Below are 20,489 nucleotides of genomic sequence, written 5' to 3' on the forward strand. Positions count from 1 at the left end.
TGAAGAGTAAGTTACAATATAGTCCAGTTTGGATAAAATGAGAGTGCGGACAATGTTATGACAAGTGTCGGTATCTAAGTATTTACGGATACGATTGAGATTTCGCAGCTGCCAGTTAATGGTACGAGACAAATTGGTAGTGTGATCGGCCATTGTCATGGAGTAATCAAAAATAACACCCAGGTTACGGATGCTAGGGGAAGATGGAATTTCCTGATTACCTAGATGAAGGGTGAGATATTGCAGGGTCTTATAGTGGTGAGCAGATGAAGCAATAAAAAACTCAGTCTTAGATTGATTGAGTTTCAATCTATTTCTGAGCATCCAAGCCTGCAGATCATTAACACACTGGCTCAACTTAAATAATGCACAAGCAGCATCACCATGACAATTCGGATCAAAGATCGTATAAATCTGAACGTCATCAGCATAAATGTGGTAGAGTAGGTGATGACTCTCAATGATTTGACCAACTCTCCGGGTGTAGTACGTAAAAGCCTGGAGGCCGATGACTGAGCCCTGGGGGACCCCATAAATGAGGTTTTTATCGTCAGAAAAAACACCATCTATATGAACTCTCCCAGTCCTACCCTCAAGGTAGGTCTTGATCCAGTTTTGCACCTTACCCTTGATACCGAAATCAACAGCGAGCCGTTCCAGAAGGATACCGTGATCCACGGTATAAGGCTGCTGAAAGATCAAGCATCAGAAGTAGAACGGCTCGCTGGTTGTCAATAGCCCTAAGAATGTCATTCTGGACACAGGTAAGCGCAGTCTCGGTACTGTGAGAAACTTTGTAGGCTGACTGGTACGGATCCGACAACTCATAGACATTGATGTAATTGGAGACCTGAGAAGAAACCACTTTCTCAATAAGTTTGCCCACAAACGGCAAATTTGAGACAGGGCGATAATTACTTAACAGGTTCCTATCAAGAGAGGGCTTCTTCAGGACTGGTGTTATTACTGCTTTACTAAGCTCTGCAGGAAAAACACCTGAAGAGAGGGAAACATTGACAATGGCAGTCAGAATGGGAGCAAGGGTCTCAAGATGTTGTTTGACCAACCATGTGGGCATGGGATCCAGAGGACAACTCTTGGTTGGACACTTCGCAATGATTTTACACAGATCGTCTTCAGTAATAAGTTGGAAATCAAATAGGTTACATGAAACAACAGATTGGTTTTCAATACATGATACAACAGATTGATTCTCATGAGATGTGGTAGAGTTACTGCTACATGGATCATACATATCAAGTTCACACCTTATCTTATTTACCTTACCAACAAAGTATTCACAGAAATTATTGGCAAGTTCAGCAGATGTGTCACTATCGGGTAGAACATTGCCACTCACATTTAGCAGTTCATTAACTGTTTTGTAAATGTCCTTAGAATTACTTGTACAGTCCGCAACTTTATTTTTATAGAAATTAGATTTTTCCTTAACAATAACATCGCCAGCAGTACTCTTTGCGTCGATGTAGATTTGGTAATCGGCATCCAAGCCGTCTTTCTCCAACGTCTTTCGTAACGTCTCCTCTCACGACGGGCTTTTATCACATTGTCGTTGTACCATTTGGGTTTGTACCGAACAGATCGAGGCTTAGACTTTACAGGAGCATGAGTATCCAAAACATTTAGACACGCATTATTATAACCCTTCACAAGATCATTAACATTTATGTGACCAATCTCTAGAACAGAGTTTATCTTCTCTGCAAGATCAGTAGCAAAAATTTGATGGTCAATAGCTTTGAAATTACGTGAGACTCTAAATTTCTCTTCAATTCAGTAGCTTCACTGCCCCACAGTCCTCCCCTATTTAAGTTAAAACTTGCTATCTTTTGCTGAAATCTGCTTCCCTCTACGTTATCTTGTACCTCACTCCTCTTTTTCCCTCTTCCTCTCCTCATTTCTTTCCCTCCCTCTTTTTTCCTCTTTCTTTTTTTCTTCCCAAGGCATTATTTCCTCAATTTTGACTGTTATTTCCTAGGCATGCTAGGGGCGGTGCTCCCCGCTCCCGCACAATTTGCATCCCTGGAACTTGGGAGAAGATGAGCATATTGGGCATGCCAACATTGAACGGGGGTAGACTGGTAGAAGGGAGACCATTTCCAATAAGGCCTTTAACATGTTGAAAGTGTTCGAACAATTCATGAGCGTTCTAAGCAGGGGCGTAGCCAGCTTTCTTGGTCAGGGGGGGCAAAATAAAATTTTGGGGGCACAGACGAAAAAAATTGCAGTTGCATCATACAATACATAGAGACTGTATGTCTTCGAGTTTCCCGAAAAGGGCCTTATTGGGATGATGTGCGCGCGTAGCGCGCAAAAAATGGTATTTTACACTATTTTCGCCCATTATCCGGCTAAAAAGGGCTTTATTGCTACAATGTGCGCGCGTAGCGCGGAAAATTTTTGTATTTTACACTATTTTGGCCCTGAATTTTGCTAGAAAAGGGCTCCTTGCCCTTTTCTTTTCCTTTGCCCTCCTGATTTTCTCTTTCATTTTTTTTTGTCAGAGGGCATTTTTTCTTTAATTTTTTTGTCAGAGGGGCACTCTGCCCCCCTGCCCCCCCCCCGCTGGCTACGCTACTGGTTCTAAGTGATTAATTTTGTATTTCAAACAAAGATGACAAGTACTAAATGTACTAAATAACGCTTACAACGAATGTCAAATACAATAAAACTCTCCAAACGTAGCCTATTTATACAATCATGGGAATTAGGAGCAATTATTCTAGAAACGTCAAAAATGTATACCGCGATAGATTTTCCATGGATTTGAAACTATCCAGGGGCGGCGGAACGATTTTGAAAGTGGGGAGGGGGGGCAGTCAAGGTGATGTAAAAAATCGAAATAATGGCCGCAAAGCGGCCATGGCGTCGCGCTTGCGCGACCCCTCAGAAGTGAGAAACTTTTGCAAAATGAAGGCCCAATTGAAACCATTTGATGGACTACCGGTATTTTGGTACTATTATTGTATACAATTTGAGTTTGAAAAAGCCGAAAATTGGTGAAATGAAGCTATTAATTTTGTGGACAAAACTATTATTAACTGTATAAATTATTACTGTAAACATTAAGTGTCGGGTGTCCAAAGCAGAAAAAAGGGCGAAAGCAGGGGGTGTCTGAGGGGGGATGTGCCCCCCTCAGAAGTGAATCTTTTGCAAACTGAAGGCCCAATTGAAGCCATTTGTTGGACCATTCTGGCACTATTATTGTGTACAACTTTAGTTTGAAAAATCTGAAAATGGGTTAAATAAAGGCCCAAATTGAAGCCATTCGTGGGTAAGTTTTCACTATTATTGTATAAATTATTGCTTTTAGTGTTGGGTGTCCAAAGCAGAAGCGAAAAGGGGAATTTGTTTATCCATAGGCCTACACACTGTGTATTAAAACAGGGGAGTTGGAAAATGAATTCAGGACCAATTGATGCCATTTCATGCATCATTTTTACACTTTTTTAAAGCATGTTAAGGGTATAGAATAGAGATTTGATTACTTCACCCAGACATGTTACACGCAGCACATTATGGGTTAAACGTTCCGCCGCCCTTGAAACTATCCCTGGTTTATAAGAAACAATGTTTATTGAAGGAATACCTGGATCCTTGGTCAGCAAAGCAACAGACGTACAGCTGCTCCTAATTCACGATTCTCAAGAATTGATGCTGGATGCCAAAGCTTAATCAAGTATGAGAATGCTTATAATAATACGACGAGTGGAACAGACACCAGAAGATGTAGAGATGCAGCATTTCTCAAAAGAGACAGAAACTCCCAATAACATAAATACAAGCTGATTTGATTTGATTTGATTTGATTTTATTCGGTACTCAGAAATTACAATGTTTATATATAAATAGACAATTAACAATAATATAAGATGTACACTTTTTTAAAAACAACACATTAGGATGATAAAACATTATAAAAACATCATAATAACAGCACAAAATTCCAGTTAAATAACTTTTAGTGATTCTTCTGCAAATCGAGCAGTAATCAAAACCCAACTATGTAGCCCAGTCACTCGTCTGTCGAGATCCATCAGAAACAGTATGTTGCAGGCCAGAAATGTTTTGACCAGAACAATGTTGCATCGAAACTGGAAATTCGCTCGGATAATGGTCATGGCTATTACCATGATTCAATACATCAAATGTTTCAACATTGTTCAATACCGTCATATATAGAAAGTATTTTTCAAATGCTTGTGTTATTTAAAGGGGCACTTCGTGATCCACAGCCTCATAGCTAGATCATCCCCCACTTTTCTCAAAAAAAGTTGAGATTTTTATATCACTGGAAACCTCTGGCTACATAATGTTTATGTACAAAATATTTCTTGCAGATTAATTCGTTTAGCAAAGATATCGTGAAATTTGAATTTCGTTCTGGTGCACCAGAACGAAATTACAACGTATTGTCTATGGAGCAGTGTAATACACATAATCATGCATAACTCGCAAACGCAATATCGGAATCAACTGATATTTTGGGAATATGCTTTTTTCGTGGATATGTACTGAAAAAATGTCATAAAAAGAGGATGCTAGGATCACGAAATACTCCTTTAACAGTAGTATCAACCCAGTAATATATGGTCAGTCGTTGAAACAGTTTTCTAAGGCAAATATTCAGCAGCCTCCGATTTCGTTGTTCATCAAGAGGAGGACGGGTAAACTAATGAGATGAAACACAGAGCACATGAAGAGAAGAGTTACCATGCAAAACACAATTTATCCCAAAGGCTGCATTGTGCGTTTGGCATTGATATTGTTTTGTTATGTAAAGAGAATGTCCATTTTTAAAAAAGAGCGATTTTTTTTTGAAGACAGATTAGGCCTACTTTCTAGTATAGAGATCTCATCATATTGAGAAGATCCCAAGCGCTGTTTCTAAATGTAGCTGTTTGTCAAGAAGGCTAAGAAAAATAACATCTGGAGTAAGAAAACTCTCATTCTTTTGTATAAAACTGTTATCATCCCGCAACTTGATTATTGCGATATTGTCTGGGCAACGGTGCCAAGACACCCCTTACTAGACTCCCTAAAGTCCAAAATGCAGCGGGTAAAATCATTCTGCTGGGGCTCTCACGTAGATATCCAGCAGATGTACTTCTCAATAAAAATTCCCTTTAAAAGGAAAGGCCAGCCTCAATGCAGAAGAGGTCTTGTAAATAGTTTGGGTCACCGTGAAAGGCATTTTTTAGGATCACGCTTACATCCACGTTACATGACAGTTCACCAAACCATCAATGGTGAGAACATGCACACTGAAACAGCAAAAGCATTAACTCCTATAACTCCTGTCAACTCTTTAATTCATTACTCCAAATTGTTCTGTATTTTTGTCTTTACTGCTTTTTACCCATGCTTATTATTAAAATCAAGAAATACACTGCAGTTGTTAGTTAATTCGCTATGTAAACTCAATTAACTTACATGCTTACATGCACATTTTATTTTAAAATGATTTTATATTATTTCGCAATGTATAGTTTACTATAAAGTAGATAGTGGCAAGCACATGATAAAGGACTGATCATTCACTACAATCTTCACTTTTAAACTGTATTTTTTTAATGTGTTGATTGTTAGTCCGAAACTCCTGTAAAGCTATGGACATGGCATCTTACCTACTCCATTCTGTAATAGTCTGCATTGTGTGTTTTCTCAGTCTTCAATCATTTTGTTGAATGTAATTTTATGAATCAAATAAAAAAGATAGAAAGTGGCCTCACTTTAGTTATGTGTCATTTTACAGTATTTATAATTTATAAAGTAAGACAATAATTTATTTATTTTCTATAAGTGCATGTCAAAATATGGGATATATTGTTCAATATTATAGCTAGCCCCTAAAAACTTTATTTTCCATCGGATTTTTCCCGTTGAAAAGACAAAACTGATGTTAAAGATAGCAATAATATCATCAATAACATTTTGAGTCAATTTTATCCATAAAACGATACAGGATAGGATAGATAATTACTTTGACTTCAATGTGGTCCATATAATGAAGATTTTGAATCTACAACATTATTAGATCTGTTATCAACATAGCAATTATGCACTCACAGGCAACCAAACATCATGCTATGCTCAGTAGTCCACTGATATGACCTCGTTCCAGTGATCATTCCCCGCTAATTACTAATTGTTGACCATGTCATTTTTTTGATATGCTGATAGCTGAACAAGTTTATGTTTATATGTGTAGGCCTAACCTATGATAACTTCTTAAGTCATAATTAATTCAAACATAACTTTGGCAATACTCAATCGTTTTGGTTCGTTGAAACGGCAAAACATACTTTCTTTTCCTTGCAAATCGAATTAGCAGACATCAAAAAAATTTCCACCACAAGAAGTAAAAAAAAATTCATACCAATAGAAGAAGGCTATAATCTTAGCTAATCTTTAGTGTACACAAATCCCATCTCAGAATTAGATACCAGCCCTATGGGCTGGCGAAAATCATAAATAGGATAACTTTGAATGCTATCACTACCCATCACGGGTTGATAAAGACAACAGGTGTTGTTGAAACCTACACAAGATAGTAAGTGAACATTCTGGATCAGATACTAAGAACCTTATCTACTGAACTTGAAGCTCTTTGAATGCCGCCACAATTTCCATCTCAATGTAATGGTAAAAGTCCTGTAATCTGCTCCTATCACCACTGTGGAATATGTTTGCCTCTATTCATTGCTATCTTATCCCACCTAATAATAGTATATCTGCAAAGAGAAAGTTCACCTCCAGAGGCGTGGTCTCTTTTAAATTTATTACCAGCCCATGTGAACGTTCCCCCCTACACTATATAGGCCGTTTCAAATCAATGTGTTTATGACTTTTTATAATTATGACACTTAAAGTTCATAGGTGTTTTATCATTTATCTCTTTTTAAATTTAGAGCTGGTGTAGTTTTTAATCCCATTGTTTTGTTGATTTTACATGATGTTATTGGTCGGGTGTTGTACTGACGTTTATCGGCGGGTTGTCATGACAAAGGTGTTGCTGGGTGCTCTGTGGGCCAGTTCCCGACCCAGAGAGCTGGATGGATGAGGGCCCTTCTGTTGACTTGTTTTTTGTCTCACCGCTTCCCTCCACAGCCCTGAGTCGGTGTTCTACTCCTCGGAGCCCACATACATTACATCTCGTGCTCTCAGATCAAATATTACATCACCATTACAAAGCCTGTCAATACTGTTACTTATAGCCAGAAATCATTTTTGTATTCAGCACCCGAACTGTGGAATCAACTCCCAATTCATGTCAGGAATTCGAAGTCGCTCAATCAGTTCAAGAGTTCTCTAAAATATCATCTTTTCAACATTTGACTGTATTTTTTGTTTCTTTGCATACATTATGTGTAGTTTAAGTTATAGTGTAAGATGTTCAGCGCATTGGGGTCATTTGACGGAAAACGCTTTATTGTTTATAAGCATTCATCCATTCATTCATTCATTCATTCATTCATTCGTTCATTCATTCATTCATTCATTCATTCATTCATATGGATCATTTATTTTGGCCTGCGGATACTCACTGATAGCCAAAATGCAGTCAAGTGACTCTCCAAGTGGAATAAACTAGTATTGACTCTCAAAAGAGTCATCTGACTGTCACAAGAGAGTCAGTTGGCTCTACCTGTGAAGTCAATTGACTATACCTGCGGAGGTATGTATGACGTAGCAGTTACTTGACTCTAAAAAGGAGTCGGACCTTTCACTACAGAGTCAATGACTCTTCATTCAGAGTCATCAACGCGGTACACGTGTATTGCTGAGGTAGCGGCCTTCTCGCATCATGCTGCTGCTGTTTGCTGCTGTTCAGCATTCTGGTCATTTGCACAGTGTATCATGTAAATTGGTGTATTGGGGTGACTCTATAATTAGAGTCTGTGTTACTCTAGAAGCAGAGCCCAGCCACTGCGTGACTCTATGTCTAAAATGACTCTATATTGGGAGTCAAATGACTCTTATGTAGAGTCATCAATGGTGACTCTTCAGCGGAATCAACAAATTATGACTCTTCAAAGGGAGTCAGATGACTAACAGAATTGAGTCATTTTAGACAGAGAGTCGCAGAGTGGCTGGACCCTGATTTTAGAGTCACCCTCGATACAGTTATGATATACAATTCTATGCAATGTATTTCTTATGTATTTTGATGCATTTTGTTTGACCTCTGGACCAAAATTGAAAACAGTGTTGATCACTGGGCTTTATATCCCAGGCAAAAAAGATCTTATAAATAATAAATAAATAATAAGATGTATTCCACAATTTGTATATCAAACACAATATATTAGATTTGTTCTCTACAAAACCAATTGACGTCATTGAATTCAATACGTCCATAATGTCGGAGAACTTTATCCATATACATGTATCAACTGATCCTGCTGTATCTTATTCTTTACACTCACTATCACTGCACAAAAGTATTGCATAATTAAAAAAGAAGACTTCCACGAACTGTAAGTTGAATATTGATCCAATATCCTTTAAATTTCACATGACTTACTGGATGATTGCTCTTTGCATGAAATCAGTAACATTAATCTAATGAATGAGATAGAAGGTGTCACTTGTGATAACATCATGCGTATATTCCCGTGTTTCCAATGGCTGGAAGACCGAATGCAGAGGCGACTAAAAATATTCCGATGCCTTTACAACGCCCTTCAAGTTGCTTCTAGCAAAGTATCAGGAGAATGTTGGCTACCCCATAAGGCACCGGATGACCTTGAATCGTACCAAAAAGTTGTTTTGTGTGTTCAATATGTGATGAAGTTCGCGTGAGCATATTATTATAATTGAAATTTCGGTGTCCTCCAACCCTTACAAGACGTCAGCCATCTTTGACTCTCATATCAATTTGTAAGCGCTCTTTTTTAAAACTCATAGTTCATTGATTTACAGCCGTATGACAAAACAGGCGAAAAAAGTAACTTCAAGATTTGCAATTTAAAGAGAATTGACCATTGCTCATTCTAGTGACTCTAGTATATGGACAATATATACTGTTGATTTCATTTAATGACATAAAAGTTGAAAAATATTGTAAGGAACACTTGAGGTTTTGACTTTTAAAACCTACATTTTGGTCAAAAAATGTGCTTGGATAGGTAATTTTCAACAGATTTTCCACATTGCTATAACATTAAATTGCGTTATCTGTTGACCTAGTGACTAAAAGTGTTTTTAGGGGGAAGTGTTAGCTTTCGTTTGATATAACAAAAATTATGATTGGATGAAGGGAACACTTAAGGTTTCGACAAAAACCAATCAAGGAGGCCCATTTTTCAGCTAGAAGCTTCAAAGCTCTTACATTGCTATGCACTCAATCGTGTAGTGTAATCAAAGACTGTGGTGGAGACATTCACTGCTTGTTGTTCTCTGCTTGGAAGCTCTTGGAGGAAAATGTGTGATCATGTGTATCGAGGTGGGAACTGTGCGCATCATGGTTTATAAGAGAATCGTTTAATTGTATAGAAACTTTTCCATATGTATTTTTGTCCAAGCACCACTTTCGTGCAACTTTTTTCCGTAACCATTTTGCGGATTCCTTGCAGTAAGCAATTACACTCTTTGACGACGATCAGCAGGACGGTTCTAACGGCATCTGGACAGTTGGACTAAAGTTTCTTCGTCTCTGCATTGAAACGGATAAACACTTTTGTTTGGCCGGTTCGCAGACATAACATTACATGGGATGTTATTAACTAGAGTGGATAAAACACTCAGTCAAAATGGAAGTAAGAAATTATTCGCTGTACAATGGCTATTGATTCACTATTAAAATCGAACCCACAAAATATTTGCCACTGAAAATATTTTAACAAACACTATAAGTTCTTTATTTTATATTTTTATTGATTCGTCTATATACATGTAGCTGCATGATTACGCAAAAGAGACAGTAAAGTATATATAGTATTTCCCATCTTCGGATCTCCTCGCAAAAAGTTACTTTATTCTTTATCACAAACCAAATAACGATTTGAATCAATAATAACCTGGTTGCTTCCTTGCTCAAATATCAATCAATCAATCAATCAATCAAGTAAATGTGACCATCCACCACAAACCAGCCGTAAAGTCGGCCCGACCAATTTTGTTTTATTTCGTGTTCAGAAAATGTATACCACAAGCTTTAAAATGGTATATCAATTGACTTCAAACGATATCCATAAGCGGGTTTATGGTTTGTTGAATTTTGCTCCTTCAACAAAATGGTACCTTATTTCGGTTCAACATGTGTCTCTTTTTCCACATTACTGGTACTAAATATTAAACAGTCATAATTGGCGGTCATTTCAAATCATCCACAAGTCAACGAGGTTCTGGGATGTCCTCTCATTGTTAATTGTTGGTTATACTACAAAATTCAATGCTTTGTAACCCACTACTTGAACAGGATTTAGTCAAATCAAACAAAGACTTGAGCTATTTAAGAATTTTATAGACATAGATAGAAGCTTATTATCGTCTTCAACAATAGGATTATTAATTGGTTTAAAAGGTGTTTGACTGGCACTAGCAAAATGAGATACATGTAGCACTAACTTGAGGTACCTATGAATTCGACCTTCATGCACATTTTATACTGTAACTCAGAATACAATTTGCCGACTTTACGGCTGGTTTGTGGTGGCCGGTCAAAAATGTGATGTGCCCTGAGTAATTTAATTTGATCATTTATCCTTGTTTACAATTTGAGCTACTTCATGAAAGTTGGGATTCCCCTTTACCATGTAATCACAGTAAACAAAGTCAGGACTATTTATGGATGGGGAATTCCCGAGAATGTAAAGTGGATATGACATCATTTTGGGAAACCCCTGGAAGTGTTGTAATTTGAACGGTTAATGTTGATAATTAGGCTTGGGAATATGTTTTGAAGATAAGAACATCATTTTAGTGGTTAGAGACTATGACAGTGTTGTTGTGAGCTAGTTCAGTCCATATGCCTTCAAAGAACGGTAATTGCGAACCAGGCATATCTTATGTAGTCAATGTACTACTATCCAGTAATAACGGAGAAGATCTAGAAAACGTTAAGTGTTTACCTCTTCCAAGAAAGTGAATAATTATGTTCTTCCGTGAGTTCTGTCGAATAATTGTATACGTAAAAGATGCCTGTACCTTATTGATGATGTGTGATTTCTCAGTATTATGCACACTTCTCGCTCTTCTGCGCAGAGAACAGAAACTTGCTACCATTCGGATTATGAATGAAGTGTATACGTTATAATATGATATGGTCCCCATTGGTCGCTTTTATATCTAGCTATGTACAAGACTTGCTCAAAGTGGTACAGATTTCACCACAGTCATGCTCTTCAGCTGCATGTAGAATCATAACAACATCAACGGAACTCGACTGATTGGTGCCAATTTGATTTGGATACACTTATCATCTTCTGGTCGCGGGCTCACACAAGGTAGGTTGAAAACTCATTGTACATGTAGGTCTACCAAAATTATGTGTACCTTGAATTGTTATACTTAAGGTGGTATTTGAGGCATTTAATAATGGAATGACCATATTTTAAACAGATATGGCTTTTGTTTGAATATAATCGGATATACGCTTTTCATGATACATCGATTTACATATCTTAAGTCGTATTCAGACTCCGAGTATTGTACGTACAATATTGTATGTACAATATGTACGTTATTTAATCTACTAGTATTGCCATTCTATTTCCAGTAATGTTTAAGTTCTAACGAATGTTTGATGACGAAAAATCGATATATATATATATAAATATATTATCGATTTTACGTCATCAAACATTCGTTAGAACTTAAACATTATTGGAAATAGAATGGCAATAGATTAAATAACGTACATATTGTACATACAATATTGTACGTACAATAAAAAGTCTGTATACTGCTTTACTGTTCTTATCAATGATCAATATAGTTAAGGTTACACAAAGAGACGTATAAAAAACGTATAAAAGACGTATAAAGTTGTTCTCTAAAACAGAGCTTTCTCAGTAATCAAATATCGCAGCGAGTAAAATGTTGGTGCATTGGATGTAGCTTAACATTTTTGTGTGTGTTATATACAAATTATTAGAATAAATTTGAAAATCCTTCGTTTAAAGCATTTTTACCCACCATGTTCACAAGATCAAAAACACGTTCCATGAGGTTTTTTTCTTATGCGCCCCGTATAAATCCACACCGAGTGATTGTTTTCTTCTTTTTCGTATTGTATTACAAATCGATCAAAGAAATAATGTTGCCATGAGGAAGAACCAAATACAGTATCGATTAAATTTTAACATAATATTACCAAAGATATTCCATAGGGAGTAGTTTTCCAAACCACAATAGCTTTAAGCCATATTTGTGTGTGTCCAAGGCCATACTAGTTTTGTATACGCGCTAGAGTGAAACGGCGCTTCCTTTTACCATTTGCCCTCCTACGTTAATCCAGATAACAAAATGTTAATTTTAAGTCTCATTGCAAATGAATTTTTATTTTTACTTTTCGGATTTGGCTTTGAGTAATGGTGACACATACCATGTTGACAGTAAAAAAGAAAATTCTATTCTAGACACCATCAAAATGTCAAACTTTGTATTTTTTGTATTATTTTAAAGTAATTAACTGCTGTTTCTTTATTCAACATCATAACAGGTTCATACTTGACAAATTTATGGTGATTGAATAGACTTTCATTAAATATTAAAAAACACCAAAATTACTCATGCCTAATTTACATAATAATATCATGAATACATAATTAGCTGTAATTAGCTCATTTGCATAATTAATTACTTTTTGTGTATTTTTTGTTATCAATTGAAAGAACTTCGTATACATATGTGTGCAAAAAAAACCCGCATTTTTTCAGCTTTAATTTGTCTGCAGATTGGCCGAAATTGCTAAAATAGTACATTTGGTTAATTTATTATAATTATTCAATGATAAATTTTTTAATTTTGTTTTCTTTAACGAAGTCAGGAAAGATAGGCATTTAACCTGTGATACTTAAATTAACGCGGCTTTTTCAAGCAAGCGTCCAAATAAACCGTCAAAATCTCGGAATGTGCCAATTTTGTCATTGCAGCCATTTTGTGGCAGGTTTTTATTCCATTTACGAGCATCTTTAAATTGACACTACATCACAATGCATTGACCGATTTCAATTCCGTTTTTTGATTTTTGATGCTTTAATAAAGCTCATTCATGTAGAAACATTAAATAACATGTTTCTGCTGCGCTTATTTTTGATGTGATATGCCTACTATTACATTGTAATCAGGGGAATAGCAGCATTGATTTCATCAAAGATATCAAGGCTATAAATTCAAAATCAACACATTTTCCAGGGCGTAGCTTGACGAAGTGCCCCCAATCAATTTTAAAATTTATAAAATCCTTGTGAAAATTGCCGAAAACGGCTTGTGCCACCCCCCGGCATCTGAGCTCCGGGCACGAGCTAAGCCAAGTTTCATAGCCTTTTCATGTCTTGACCGTGGATCGATATTCTATTGTAAGTAGGCCTACGTCCCGGTACGCTTGTTCATTTTCTGCATGGCTGTTTCTGTTATGAACTTACGCCCCTCTGAAATCAAGCGCGTGAAAAACTTTCGGCTAACCTTAATGAGCTAAAATGACAGAAAAGTCCCATAAAAATGTAATTTTTGAACAAAAAATATACCTTCAGAAAAAAGATTTCTATTTTCTATTTTTCAACTTTGGGGCTTTTACGTTTATTGGTAGATAAACCATTTAGCATTTTAGAGATCGGAAGGTCGTGGGTTCGATTCCCATGCCGGTATATTCCCTTGCTTATTTTTCAAGTTGGGTTGTGTGCCGGTTGGGATTTGTATTTATTTGTTGTCTTGTTTAATTGTAACACTTTGGGTTGGTAAACAGTTCATTCTTTCTTATTTAATATATTCTGTTTCCTCTCGTAGCGAGCAATCGTTCCCCATTGTGTTTATTTGTTCTTGTGCAGGATGCGTATCCCCATTACCTACTTTACATTTAGCAACAATTTAGAACAATAGAAGCACAGATCCCGCATTGTTTACTACCATTCCTAATGACTAAGATCTATTTTTGTTCCAATTTTGTCACTTTCAGGTTACAGCAAATATGGATAAACCCGCTGAATCTGGGTGTGAAGAAGCTACATCATGGAGCATTGTTTCAACTATTTTGACCAAAATCTATGCAGTATTTGGTGCATTTATTATACTGGACAATATTTTCATTATTGTAGCAATCGTAATGACTAGGTCTATGCGCATAACACTATATCTTTATTTGGTGAGTCTTGCCGCTGTTGATATGTTTGTAGGCTGGAATGCTGTATTAGTCGTAGTCGAACCCTTAATTTCCAACAAATCATCATTTTGGAGAATATGTGCAATTATACAAACATTGGATACGTTTGTCAGTCTGGCATCTTTCAATCACTTTACACTTATTACGATTGATAGACTTGTATCCGTCATTTGTCCTCTGAAATATCGCGAGATAACCCATGGATCCATTTTGAAAACATTTCTTTTACTTCTTGTTATTTGGTTATTTACTGCATGGGAGACAATTGTCATTATTATATTATGGCAAGATAATGATTCAGTTTCCCAATGCAAATGTGGGAAGGAAGCAATCTACGGAAATCATGTAAAACAATACGTCAAATACCTTGCGTTTCGTTTTATTAGCTCGCATTTATTTATGTGTATCAATTATGGATTGATGTATAAACGTATGGTAAACGGTTTGGATAAAGTTCACCCTGAAATATGTGCTGACAGTATCACAAGTTCCGTCACAAGTAAATTATCTTCAACTTCGAATGATACTCCTGTAAAAGGGCAAAGACGTCCAGCCACTATTGCTGCTGCTCCTAATTCACGATTCTCACGAATTGATGCTAAAACTCAAGTAGGGAAAAGCTTATATACGACGAGTGTTTTGGAACAGATACTGGAAGATGTAGAGATGCGGCATTTCTCAAAAGAGAAAGAAACTCTCAATGACTTTAATACAAGACTATCAAAGCAAAGTAACAGCATATTTAGTGATTCTACTCAAAATTCCAGTAAAATAACTTCTAGTGATTCTTCTACAAATCGAGTGGTAATCAAAACCCAACTACGTAGCCCAGGCACTCGTCTTTCGAGATCCATCAGGAACAGTATGTTGCAGGCCAGAGACGTTTTGACCAGAACAATGTTGCATCGAAACTGGAAATTTGCTCGGATAATGATCATGGCTATTACGGTATTTACAGCGTGTTATTTACCTATAGAAATGTACTATCTTTATTATACATTTTCAGATATTTCAATACCGTCATATATAGAAAGTATTTGTCAAATGCTTGTTTTATTTAACAGTAGTATTAACCCAGTAATATATGGTCAGTCTTTACCACAATTTTCTAAGGCGTGCAAGCAGATATTCAGTGGTATTCGATTTCGTTGTTCATCATGTTCAAAGATGGAGTCAATAGGACGGGTAAGTTAATAAATGTGATGAAACACAGAGCAATAAATGAAATGAAACACAGAGCAATAAATGAAATGAAACATAGAGCATTTATCCAAAAGGCTCCCATTGATATTGTTTTGTTATATAAAAAATGTATTAATTTTGGACATGTTGGAAGGGTACTAAATACAGTAAATACGATATTGAAAGCTGGTGTCCATTTTAAGAAAGAGCGAATACTTGAAATCATTTTTTTTGAAAGACAGATTTCTTTTTATAGTATTCGCCGTAGAAGTGATGAAGTAACAGGATTAACTATCATACCAAAAGGTTAAACACATTTTTTGAATATATCACCCTGCATTACAAGCAGGTTGCACTCATCACCTGCACCTGTGTATGTCTCCAATCAGAGATGGAATACAATACCGCTCATTTAGAAGATACTAATCTTATGAAGATTCTATAGATACTAGAGGTATCGCCTGAACGTGCAAGTGCGATATATTCAAAAATTGTTTTAATCTATTGCTATGGTAGTTAATCATGTTACATCATCACTTCCACGGCAAATAGAGATTTCATCACCGTGATCACATGGAGAAAATCCCAAGAGCTGTTTCTAAATGTTAAGAAGAATGAGAAACATCTTGCCTAAGAAAACTCTCATTCTTTTGTATAAAACTATTATCATCCCGCAACTTGCGATATTGTCTGAGCAACGGTGCTAAGACATAACCCGGTACTGACCTTGCTTAACTCCAAAATATATAGCGGGCAAAATCATTCTGGAGCTCCCACTTAGATATGCAACAGATGTACCTCTCAATATTAAATCTGAAATGGCATAACATTGAATGCCGCCGCCATTGCAATCTCAATGTAATGGTTAAAGTCTGTAATACGCTCCTATCACCACTGAGCAGTATCTTTCACGCAGTTGCCTCTATCCACAGCCATCTGACTAGATCAGGGACTCAAGGTCATCCCACCTAATAATATCATATCTGTAAAGAGAAAGTCCACCTCCAGAGGCGTAGACTCTTTAAAACTATTACCAGCCTCCTACCCTAGGCCGTTTCAAATCAATGTGTTAATGACTTTTTATAATTATATGACCACTTTATGAAGGGCAATTCGTGATTGACAGCATCACCCCCCTCCCAACTGTTCTCAAACAAGTTCAGATTTTATACCACTGGAAATCTCTGACTATGCTATTTAATGTTTATGTACAAAAAATTTCATGCAGATTAATTCGTTTAGCAAAATTATTGTGAAATTTAAATTACGTTTTGGTATACCATTACGAAATTATATACAACACATTGTTTATGGAGCAGTGTAATACAAATAATCACGCATAACTCGCAAACGCAAAATTGGAATCAACTGAAATTTTGGTAATAAGCTTTGTTCAAGGATATCTACTAAAATATCATAAAAAGAGGATGATAGGATCACGAGTGCAATATTTTACATTGGATGCTTTATCTATATATACCGTATATAGATGCTTTATCATTTATCTCTTTTAAAATTTAGTTTATTCTACATGTAGCTGTTCTATCCTATTGTTTTGTTGATTTTACATATATGGTGTTAATGGTCCGCTGCTGTTCTGACGTTATCTGCGTCCTGTAGATGTCCCATGTATTGCTCGGCGTTGTGTGGGCCAGTTCCCGACCCATGGCCCAGAGAGCTAGATGGATGAGAGCATTTCTGTTTACTTCTTTGAGCAACTGGTTGCTTGTTTTTTTGTTTGCCGCTTCCCTCCACGGCTCTGAGTCGGTGCTATTATGGATGGCTATTCGGGTCATTACGTGTATTGATACGTGTATTCGAAATTTCGAATACGCGTAATAGAATAGGCCAATCAGCGTTTAGATTCGAGAACGTGGGTTACAATTTCGACCTCGTGAGACTGCCCGCATGTGATATCAAAGCAATTGGCACTTGTCCTCGTGCACTAATAACAAACTTCACTAAATAATCAAAAGGCTTATAATTATTACAAGAATAAGAAGCGGGAGAAGAATGTGAATGAAGATTATTTTGAAACGGACCCGATATAGCATTCATTTCTACATACTTACAAACTATGATGTTTTGCATAAGTTTTATTTTGCATAAGTTTTATTTTGCATAAAGAAACACCGCGCGATGTGAGTTGTAAGGGTTCAAACTACCAAATTACTGTTTCTCATCATTTATTAGACATTCGGATAATCATCCCTAAAAACAGAAACATACAGTCAAGCAGCGTACACTTGAGGTAGGCATAATACTAGTTCCAGGTTTGAACATAAACACTAACTTATGCAGGATACACCCCATGCAGCCTACGCCTATACGGTAGGTATGACCAAACACGGAGGAGCTGAAGGTCACTCTGTATATTTATCTTCTACCTGACCAGCATGCAAATGCCTCAGAATATAGACAACCGCAGGTCAAGGCTGTGTATGTGTTGTTCGGTATCGTCCGCTTTAGGGGCAGGATACGGTCACTGTTCTAATATTCTCTACTTTCAAAGAATAATTCATATTTATATGTAGCCTAGCCTAATACTTTTGGATTCAATGTGGAGACATATATCCCGGACAGATATATACAGATATTGCTAATTCATTTGTTACATACACTATCCGCTGTTTAAAATGTTTTTATTCCAGGACGGAATAAATGTAGGCCCTATTCCACATAGAATAAAGTTGGTACTAAGAGTGGAGTGTATCCTATCTATTTTTTGCTACATCAGAAAATATTTCAACATGGAATAAATGCATTTTAATTTCCCCCAGAGAATTTTTGAAAAAGCATTTTGTATAAAGGAAGCCGATAGGCCTACCTTTAACCCTCACTTAAAGGTATGAAAATACCAAAAACGACTTTATTCTCTGATCTTTTAGCATGTTCTCAACGCTGATTGGTCTGTTCCATTGCGCGTATTCGAAATTTCGAATACACGTATTAATGAACGTTATGATCTGTTTAGCCAACCATATGCTCTACTCATCGGACCGCACATTATGGACCATTTATTTTATTTTAGCCTGCGGATGCCGGCTGCGGATGCCGCACTGCCGCACTGCAGCCGGTTAGCACATGTGGGATACTTTGGTATTTTATGGTGTGTTATTTTATGGCGATAAATGTATGGTATGCAATATTCTTATGTAATGTATTTCTTATATATTTTGATGTATTTTGTTTGACCCCTGGGCCAAACTGGAAAAGAGTGTTTATCACTGAGCTTTGTACCCCAGGTAAAAAATATAATAAAATAATAAATAAATATTAAAATATATTCCATGTTTGTAGATCAAACACAATTGATCAGGTTTTGCTGGACAAAACGAAGTGACGTCAAAACTTTATCCACATATCAACTGATCCTGTTGTCTTTACCATGTATCTTACAGTTACTCTCATTCTCACTACACAAAAGTATTACAATATTTTTTAAAAAAATGAAGAATTCCGCAAACTGTAAGTTGAATATTGATTCAATATCCTGTAAATTTCAAATCACTTACTGGATGATTGTTCTTTGCATGAAGTCAGCAACATTAAGCTAATGAGATAGAAGGTGTGACTTGTGATGACATCATGCGTATATTCACGTGTTTCCAATGGATGGAAGACGGAAAACCGTTTGAATGCAGAGATGATTAAACTATAGTCCACAAAATATTCTGATGCTTTTACAATGGTCTTTTGCTTTTAGCAAAGTAGCAGGAAAATGCTGGTTGGAAAATCATAAAATTGAATCATGGATGTGTCGGGTTGAAGAAATTACCGGATTTAGAAGACAAAGGTCCTTCAAGGTCTGGGGACACAGAAGGAAGAAAGGTCACGTGGCTACCCCATAAGGCACTGGATGACCTTGAATCGCACCAAAAAGTTGTGTGTTCATTATGTGTTTACATGCTATTATATCCTTTATGGAGTGCGCGTGAGCATATGTGACGTGTCATGTCAAAAGTAGACACTTTTGGGCAGGATCATGAATGGAGAAATAGCCAAATATCTGCCAGGGGGCGATTTTTTCACAATTTGGGTTTGTTGCAAATTTGTGATATTATTAATGTTAAAATTATTGTCTGATAGTTTCAGACCGGAATATAACTGGCATCTTGTATTTTTTGAGACATTTTTTCGAGGTAATTCCCACCCTCAACATTGTCAATAATATTTTTAAAGGCCGATATCTCAATTTCCAACTTTATAATACCATGACTTATGAACTCAATATCTTCGCTAGCTTAGGAATGTCCGATTTCATTGGAGAAAACGGCGTTGTAAAATATCTCTATATTTAAGATAGGTAAAACCTCAAAATTAATAACCTGCCCAAAAGTGTCTGCTTTTGACATGACACGTCACATATTATTATAATTGAAATTTCGAGTACTCCAACCCTTGCAAGTCGTTACCCATCCTTGACTCTTATTTTCGTCCAATCACCACAGCCGAATTCCGTGCAAACATTTTCCGGATACCTTGCAGAAAGCAATTACAATCTTTGGCAACCATTCTAAAGGCGTCTAGACAGTTGGATTAAAGTTTTTTCGTCTCTGCATTCAAACGGATTAATACTTTTGTTTGGCCAGTACACAGGTATAACATTACAGGAGATGTTAATTAGTGTTGCAATGATGATTATGGTTATATATATTATATATAACACTCGGGCAAAATGGAAGTAAGAAACAACTTGATGATTGTGGTTATATAAAACACTCGGACAAAATGGAAGGAAGTAATTACTTGCTGTACAATGGCTATTGATTCACTATTAAAATCGAACCCACCAACTATTTGCCACTGAAATTACACAAACAAATAAAGTTCTTTATTTTATATTTATCTTGATTCGTTTATATTGCTGCATGATTACGCAAAAGAGACAGTAAAGTAGTATTTCCCATCTTCAGATATCCTCGCAAAAAGTTACTTTCTCCTTTATCACAAACCAAAT

Source organism: Amphiura filiformis, chromosome 3, assembly GCF_039555335.1.
Source record: "Amphiura filiformis chromosome 3, Afil_fr2py, whole genome shotgun sequence".
Classification (NCBI taxonomy): domain Eukaryota; kingdom Metazoa; phylum Echinodermata; class Ophiuroidea; order Amphilepidida; family Amphiuridae; genus Amphiura; species Amphiura filiformis.